Genomic DNA, 9116 nt, shown 5'->3' with positions numbered 1-9116 from the left:
AAGGTGCTGCGGATACAGACATCCCAGCAAGAGGAAACAATGTTTTAAAGCAGGGATGATTTAGGAGCTTCTGGAGCCCTAGACCCTGAGTCCTCTGACCCACCCCTAAGAAAAAAATCAAAATAAAAACAGGACTAAGCAGTATAGAGCTTCCGCAGGTGGCGTAAATGGTTCAGGGCTCAACTACCAGCCAAAGGTTAGTGGTTCACGTCCCCCCGGAGTTTCCGGGGAAGACACGAAAACCCTATGGAGCAGTTCTGCTCTGCACACCTTGGGTCGTCACGAGTCGGAATCAACTTGACAACAACAACAAGCAGTATAGACAAATACAGCACGCCTGATGGTTCTGACCTGTCCCGTGAGGGTGCTGCATCTTTTGTTTAAATGGTAAATGTCCGATTCTTTCCCAGTGTCCACTTTCTCCCGCTTCTGCTTTGCTGAAACTGCTGGTGGGTTATTCAGCACCATTTCAACGTGTCAGTGTAGTTTCTTCAAGTTATTCGTAAGAAGAAACTGGAATGTAGGTGCAGCGTTGGACCATACGTAGCACGGTGGTACAGTCATACTCTGTGGCTGTGTCTTAGGGAGACTTTGATTACAAAGATCACAGACTCTCTTTTCTTCTTTTTCCTATTTGTATTTTGTGTCCTAGCACTGACCTTTGAATTTATACCTTTTATAGTGCCTCCCCCGCCCCTTAGTCCCCTTTATCGTTTTCTTTGTCAAATGATATCCTTTTATTTCTGGAAATCACTCTGTATCAGCTCATAAAGAGCTCCTGTTTTACAGCTGTGTGGTATTCTGTTGTGTATTATGCACCACAGCTGATTCAACCCAATTTCCTGTATTTGGGCATTTCCAGTATTTTACAATTTCAAACAATGCTGCAGTGAATGTTATGCGCCTGTATGTAGTTTTGTCTCGTTGGAGGCGTATCTTCAAGGTAAGTTCCTACAAGTGGAATTTCTGGGGCAAAGGGTGAATGTGTGTGTAGTTTTGTTAGATTTTACCAAATTGCCCTTCATAGGGGCCGAGACTTACTTCTTCGACTGGAGGTCAGTGGCATTTATTGTAAGGATGTTGATGTGTGTGCCATCAAATAGATTCTGACTCATCCTGACCCATGTGACAGAGTAGAGCTGTCCCACACGGTTTCCTAGGCTGTAATCTTGTCTCTCGTGGAGCCGCTTGGTGGGTTTGAACTGCTGACCTTTCAGTTAGAATCCTAGTGCTCTGACCATCTGCACCATCAGGGCTCCTTATTGTAAGGCTACCGTGCTAAAAAAAAGAGAGAGAGAGAGACTGGACTGCTAGCCCTGTGGTCTCATGAGAGAGAACTGAAGAAAATATGGTGGGTGGGAGTGCTGCTGAGAACGGGACATCTTGGGAAGAACAGGAAGAGTGGCACAAATGGACCATGTAGAGGGGAATTTACATCTTGTTCTGGATCCCAGGCCGACCTAGGTGCCTTCGCAGGGCTTGATGGATATTCATTCCAGTGTGCCGCCATGTTTGTGACTCGACTCTGCTCTGTCTGCTTCTCATGTCACCACCAGGCTACCTCACCCTGTAAGACATCACCTGCTCCCCTTCCCCTTCTCATTCATGGCTGCAGCCTGCTCTTCGCTTTCCGACTTCCCACGGCTGCTCTGCCCGCGTGGCCTCCTTCTCTTCTCACAGCTCGATGGTGTCTGTGTCCACCACTAACTGGGGATTCTCACAGCAGTTTCCAATTCAGATTCTGAAAAGTGAGGGTCTGAGTGACCCACACCTTCCCTTTGGGGATGAACTTTTCATACCTTCCTTTCCCAGGCCATACACAGCTGCTCACCTGTAGTGCAAATCCTGCACGGCTGTCACGTGGCTATCTAGGGTGACCCTTAGGGGGTGGTACAAGTGGGACTGGATGTATGGCAGGTAGCATGACTAATCTGTATAATTTACCAGATGCGGGGGAAGTAGTGGTGGATCAGTGGTAGAATTCTCCCCTTCCATGCCAGAGACCTGAGTTCAATTCCCAGCCAATGCACCTCACGCACAGTCACCACCCATCTGTCAGTGGGGGTTTATGTGTTGTTATCATACTGAACCAGGTTCAGTGGAACTTCTAGACTAAGACAGACTAGGAAGAAAGGCCTGTCGATCTCCTTCCAAAAATCAGCCGATGAAAATCCTATGGATCCCAACAGTCCCATCCACAAATGATGGTGGGGGTGGCGCAGGACCAGGCAGCGTTTTGTTCTGTTGTCCCTGGGAGTCGGGGGCCGACTCGACAGCAGTTAACACCAACCAGAAATGGGAGTCCGGCCACTCTGGTGACTTTCCCCGTTCCACGCTGCAGTGGCCGCACAGGTGCAGTTGCAAATCCCTGCTTTTTCACAACAGCCTCAGGACTGGTTCCTTGTGCTGTGTCTGGGACTGTGTGCTCGCTGTTAAACCAGGCAGAGGGAAGAGGCTCTACGCCCTCTCGAGCAATGCTTGTTTTGTATATGGTTGGAGGTAATCACTAACGGAATTAAGAAAATTGGCACACGGTAACTTCCTTTAAAGATGAGCCTGACCCAGCCCATCATTTTTCTCTTAATCCAAATGTCACCTCCTCAAAAAGCCTTTCCTTGCCATCTCTACCCCGTTCACGTGTTCCCGTCTTCACTAGTCTCGCTGTTACCTGAACAATGTATTTAGTGGCTCACTGTTCCCCTGCCTCGCCCTTCCCCACCACAAGGAACCTGGTGACCACAGGTCTGTCCTGCACCCCACCACACACATGAGTACCGGGCGCAGAGTTGAATAAATCAATACACTACCAGTGGGCGTGCATGAAATGTGTCGGACCGCGGAACACATCGACATGTCCTGCTGTGTGCAAGTGCTTGCTAGTAACGGAAAAAGAAAACCGGTGTTGCTTATTTCATCGATTATACAAGCTTGGTAACCTGCTCCAGGCCCAGACATGTCCTAGGCACGCTTCTTCCCTCCAACACGCTCCTTTGGTCGATCATTAATCTCCAATCGCACTGAACTTCCTTGCATTTCAAGCAGATGCCCTATGTAAAGTCCTGTCCTATGCGGTGTGATCCATAACTGCCTAATGGGAAGGAGGCTGGCGGGAGTGGAGATAACTCTGCTCCCACCAACCCATCTTGGACATACGCAGGGAAGCTGTAATCAGCGCCTCTCACACAGAGTCTTTGAAATTCAATGAAAAAGCTGGAAGTGCGTGTAATTAAAAGTCAGCATCAGCATAGCAAAGCAGATAAAGTTAATTATACACTAAGGGGAACATTTCTTTGTCTTCGAAGCGCGCATGGGGGCCAGTTCAGGGAGCTGACTAGGCTTTGCTTAGAAAGAAAGCAGCCAGCGCCCTGAGACAGAGCATCCTTTTCAGAGCCAAGTTGTCTTAAATGAAAGACGCGGTACAAGAGCACAAAGAGGGAGGCGGGCCCTGCTGGCTCGGATCGCTAAATAAAACCAGGTTCCAGGAGAAAGGGGCTCGTGACACTGATAATGAATGAAACAAGTGTGATTTAAACATCGACGGAGAACCAGAGCGCATAAAACAAGACACGCGTTCGCTTAGTTCGCTGGGACCTTTTTTGATGGAGTATGTTAATTTCCTTGAAGCAGGGTTCCACAAAGGAGGCGCGCATTTATTTTTCCTCTGTGAGGCTTCAGAGACCCCAGACTTTAAGCTTCAAGAATGGTCTTTGTAAAACCAGTTAATCCAGCCAAATCCAGTTAATGGCTATGAAGAGACTGATCGATTGGGTGATTTACTGTTTGATAATGAGCTGTCGGTACAGGCCGAGGAGCCACTTTGATGAACCAAATCACAGCAACAGTTCAGGGTCCGATTGATTTCTCAGCTATTAATGGTAACGATGCTAAAAAGAAAAAGAAGGCAGATCTGAGAAGAGATTGCTCTCCCACTTCTGTAGTGGAGGAGCCAGCAGGGGGACTGCCCGTGGCCTCTCAGGTCTCACCAACCGCCTGTGACTTAGATCCTCTGGCAGTTGCAACCGGAGTGTGATTGATTGTGAATCTGTATTAGGAAGAATTGGAAACCAGATTATCCACTAAGCCATATATAATGGTAACCGCCTTTGCTAGATTCATAGCTATTTATACAAGTTTTCCCTTAAACGCAGAAATGAGGGTCTGATCATATATCCAGTTCTTGTCACAAATCTGAATCTGATCATTTTTTTTGGTCTTTCATTCTTTTCTGATGGACTTGAGTTTATTTCCCCCCTCTTTCAATTGAAATCCCTCATTTCTTAGCTCCGAGTCTTAAAATAGTGGATAATATTTACATCAGATTGTGTGGAAGCTGAGGTTTACCTGAAATAATAAATCAAATCACAGAAACGAGGGCCAGTGCCAGTCGCAGTGATGTTGACTCTGACTCACGGCGACCCCGTGTGTGTCAGAGTAGCACTGTGCTCCGTAACGTTTTCAGTGGCTGATTTTCAGAAGCAGATTGCCAGGCCTTTCTTCTGAGGCGCCTGTAGGTGGACTCCCACCTTTCGGTTAGCAGCAGTCCCTGGGTGGTGTATATTACCCTTTGTATCACCCAGGGACACCACAGACATGAATATTCCCACACAATTACCTGAGAGATTTATCTTTACATAAAAACATGAAGTCTGAGGTGGAAAAAAGAATAAATAATGACTAAAACCATCCCAAATATAAAAGTCAAAATCCTTTCTGTGTTCCCTGTAATCTCAGTCTGTTATGTTCATCCGAGAATGATTATTGCCTTAGGGATCCACCCTCCGCTTTGTGAGGTTAAAGTACTTCATCGAGTGGAAACCCTCCATGAGTGACGCAGAGTTCTGGAAGTGTCCACAAGGAGTGGTGCCCTTAGGAAAACAGACCCATAATGTGTCCGTGGAAAGCGTTATTTTAGGAGGTCAGCCGTTTTACAGATTAAAGACCTTCACGATTACAAATTCAAAAGCAGTATGTATACAGTGTTTTTAGAGCTTTGTAAAAGGGATTGGGAAGGCAGGCAGGGGTGGGATGAAATTATAAATGCCCCCCGCCCCCGCCATGAGAGGTGGCATTGAGCACCCCCAAAGGGAGTGATGTGTCTTAGGGAACGTGCATTCCAGGAAGAGGGGACAGCCAGGCAAAGGCCCTGGCATCAGAATGTGTCTCTTGTGCTCAGACAATAGCAAGGAGGCTGGGGGGACTGGAGCAGAGTGAGTGAGGGGAGATTGTGGGGAGGGGGCTGTAGTAGAGTGAGTGAGGGGAGAATGTGGGGAGGGGGCTGGAGCAGAGTGAGTGAGGGGAGAATGTGGGGAGGGGGCTGGAGCAGAGTGAGTGAGGGGAGATTGTGGGGAGGGGGCTGTAGTAGAGTGAGTGAGGGGAGAATGTGGGGAGGGGGCTGGAGCAGAGTGAGTGAGGGGAGAATGGGTGGAGGGGGCTGGAGCAGAGTGGGTGAGGGGAGAACAGCAGAGAGGATTGGGGAATGCCACCTGGGAGGGCCTTGTGGTTGAGGCATTGGTGGGTGAGTGGTAAAATTCTCCCCTTCCGTGTGGCAGACCCAGGTTCGATTCCCAGCCAAGGCAACTCATGCACAGCCACCAGCTGTCTGTCAGGGCTGGTTTGCATGTTGCTATGATACTGAACAGCTTTCAGTGGTGCTTCTAGATTAAGACAGACTAGGAAGAAAGGCCTAGGAATCTACCTCCAAAAATCAGTCACTGAAAACCCTATGGATCTCGACAGTCTGATCCCCATCCCATTGTGGGGATGGCCCAGGAATGGGTGGCATTTTATTCCATTGTGCATGGGGCCGCCGTGAGTTAGGGTCCACCGGATGGCAACGAATAATAACAGGGCCTTGTGGGCCACTTTACAGATTTGGTTTTACTATGTAAAATGGAGAGACTTACATTTTAAAAGAATCTGGCTGGTTGCTTTCTTAGGAAGAGACCAGGAGGCACAGGGCTGGACCAGTTAGGGGACTATAGTGATCCAGGTGAACAGTGGTCTGGACTAGAGTGTAAGGTGGTGGGAAGTGGTCGGAGTCTAGATTTTGGATGTGTGTTGAAGGTAGAGTTAGTAAGATTTTGCAGTGAATTGAATGTGAGGGAAAGAGAGAGAGAAGTCTGGGAAGACCCCCCTCCTGCCCCAGTCTTGATGGACTGGTCTCTAAGTCATCCGCACAGCCGTCATCCTGAGTTCTGCCTTCACACCATCTGTGGAATGGTGTCTCCCAAAACTCTTGTCCACCCGGAACCTCAGAGTGTGACCTTATTTGGAAATAGGTTCTTTGCAGACGTACTTCTGTAGTTAAGGATCTTGAGATGAGGCCATCCTGGATTTAGGGTGGGCCGTAAGGCCAATGACTGGTGTCTTTATAAGAGAAACGTGAGGGAGATGTGGGCATACGGAGACACAGAGAAGACGGCCACGTAAAGACGGAGGCAGAGGCTGGCGTGAAGCTGCCACAGGCCCAGGACTGCTGGCGGCCACCAGAAGGTGGGAGAGGTGAGGAGGTTCTCCCCTAGAGCCTTTGGAGGGAGCGGGGCCCTGCCCACACCTTGATTTCAGACTTCTAGCTCCAGAATTGGGAGGGAATAAATGTCTGTTGTCTAAACCCCCCAGTTTGTGGTAATTTGTTGTGACAGCTGTACCATCCAAGGGTTCCCCCTTCTCTTGGGAGGGGTTCCCCTTCTCTTGGGAGGGGTTCCTTATTCCTAGGTAGAGCTCGCCCTCCTCCTGAGAATGGGTGCATGGGGAGTAAATTTTCTGAGATGTTGCTGGTTTTATGCTTTTGTTCAGTTAAGAACAAAGGCTGAGGATAGAGTTCTAGGTTGAAAAGCATTTCACCCCGATATTTCGAAGGCCTTGTCCCATTGTCTTCCTGTCACAATGTCACATTTTGATTCTTGATCCTTCCTTAGTGTGTTTTTTTCTTCTTCTCCAAACCTTTGAAATTTCCTCTTTGTGCCCATTCTTCTGAATTTTCACAACGATGCACTTTGTTTTTTTAAATCCATATTGCTGAATATTCAGTCAGTTCTCTTAAATTCAAATATCACGTCAGTTCTGGAATGCGTCTCTTCTCAGCTTCCTGTGTTTCTCTCTTTCTGGAACTCTTACTCAGATATGGTGTTTCCTGGACTAAGCCTGACTCTACACCAGCCTCGTGTTTCCTGGTTCACAGCCTCCAGAAGAAAAACATAATTTGCCCAACCAGGTCATCTGGTTAAGGCAAGTCACAGGAGCCAGGAATTGCTGACCTGCCCATGAACATGCTTTCCTTGGCTGCTCTTGGCGCGGTCACCTTTGGGTCATGGGATAAGAGCTGTCACTCCAAGAGTCCCGTAAGCAGGAGGGCAGGTGTTTTGGAACAAGTTTATTTAATTAACATAGAGCTAATCACAAATCTTCTCTGTTGTCAAATCTTAAGTAATGCATTCTGAGCTGGGAAAATATGGTCATAGGTTTTTGGTTTTGGGTTTTTTTTTGCATATTAAATTACAAAAATACTTTAAATATTGTATACTCTGCCTCATTCCTTAGATCTACATTCCAGATGTATCTAAGATTTAAATATTGGAGGAAAAAAGAAAAAGTAATGAAGCCATAAATATATACCAAAACAAAAAGCCTGTTGCCGTGGAGTCAGTTCTAACTCATAGTGACCCTATAGTACAGAGTACAACTGTGCCAAAGGGTTTCCAAGGCCGTAAATCTCTATGGAAGCAGACTGCCCAGCCTTCTCCCATGAAGCGGCTGGTGGGTTCGAACCACTGACCTTTTGGTGAGCAGCCGAGCATGTAACCACTGCGCTACCAGGATTCCTTTTAGCCATAAATGTACCAGAGGAAAACATGGGTGAATATTTTTAAAACTGTGGAGTTGAAGAGTTCTTGCTAAGACTTGTCAATAAGACCAGAGACCATAGAGAAAAAGGTTGATAAATTTAACTCTATAAACATTGTAAACTCATATGTTGAAAAAAATCATAAAAATGTAGAAAAACAAACTAGAGAAAAATGTGCAACGCTTGACCAACAGCATCCTTAAGACATGAAAAGTTTGTGTAAACCGACAAGGAAAAATTCCGCAGAGGAACTGACAAAGCAGAACAGGCATGTCATTAACGAGGAGCTATAAACAGAAGGCATTTGAAAGGAAATTCAACGGCACATTTAAAAATAACAGAAATGTAAATGAAAAGCAACAATGTAGCAAACATTTTAAGCAAAGTTTAAAATGATAAAGGTGTCGTGCAGTATTGGCGGGAATGTAACTTACTAGATCATGTATGGAAAAGTAATTTGTGTAAAATTTATCTATTATATCAAAATGTAAAATGTTCGTACCCTTTTATTTAGTAATTACTCCTGTAGGGATTTAGTTTAAGATATAAGTGTACAGACTTTCACCTAAACAGCAATACAATGTTCAAAAAAAGAAAAAGTACACAAGTGTGAAAGTATCTATGCACACAGATGGTCAATGCCACAGTTATTTATAGGTGTGAACAAGTGAAAATGATCTAAATCCATGTGGCTTAAGGATTCAAGGGGGAAAAGTTGATATATAAATATAATGGAATGCTGTATAGTCATTAGACGTGATGACGTCAGTCTGTAATTATTGGCATTGAAAGATCTCCACAATATGAGGTGGGGTGAACAAAAACAGTTCACAAGGTCAAGTATAGAACAATGCTGTTAATGTACCTAGGAGAGTTTTAATAAGCCCTATATCTCTAGAATGTAAAGGCCAGGCAGTCAGGGCTTTCTGTTCTGGCTCCTGTGTCCCTAGTGCTTAGTCAGTGTCTGGTACCTGGTAACCATACGGTAACTCTTGGTTGAAGAAATGAATGAAAGATGTTTAGAAGGTTCTTCATCAAAAATTTAACAGTGGTAGAGTGCTAGTAATACTTTTCTTTGCTCTTTAAATTTTCTCTATCATTTGGATTATATTCCAAATGCTTATTTCATTTTAAAAAAAACCACGGTAATATATTAAAAATACATTTAAAATGCTGGTGAGAATGTGGCAGTTCCAAGCATTTCAGGGGCCGTGTAAACTGGTTCAGCTCTTTCTGAAAACCATCTGACTTTAAATATCCAAAATCATGAGAA

This window comes from Trichechus manatus, unplaced genomic scaffold (assembly GCF_000243295.1).
Source record: "Trichechus manatus latirostris isolate Lorelei unplaced genomic scaffold, TriManLat1.0 scaffold00001, whole genome shotgun sequence".
Classification (NCBI taxonomy): domain Eukaryota; kingdom Metazoa; phylum Chordata; class Mammalia; order Sirenia; family Trichechidae; genus Trichechus; species Trichechus manatus.
Note: the sequence above shows the minus strand (reverse complement) of the source record.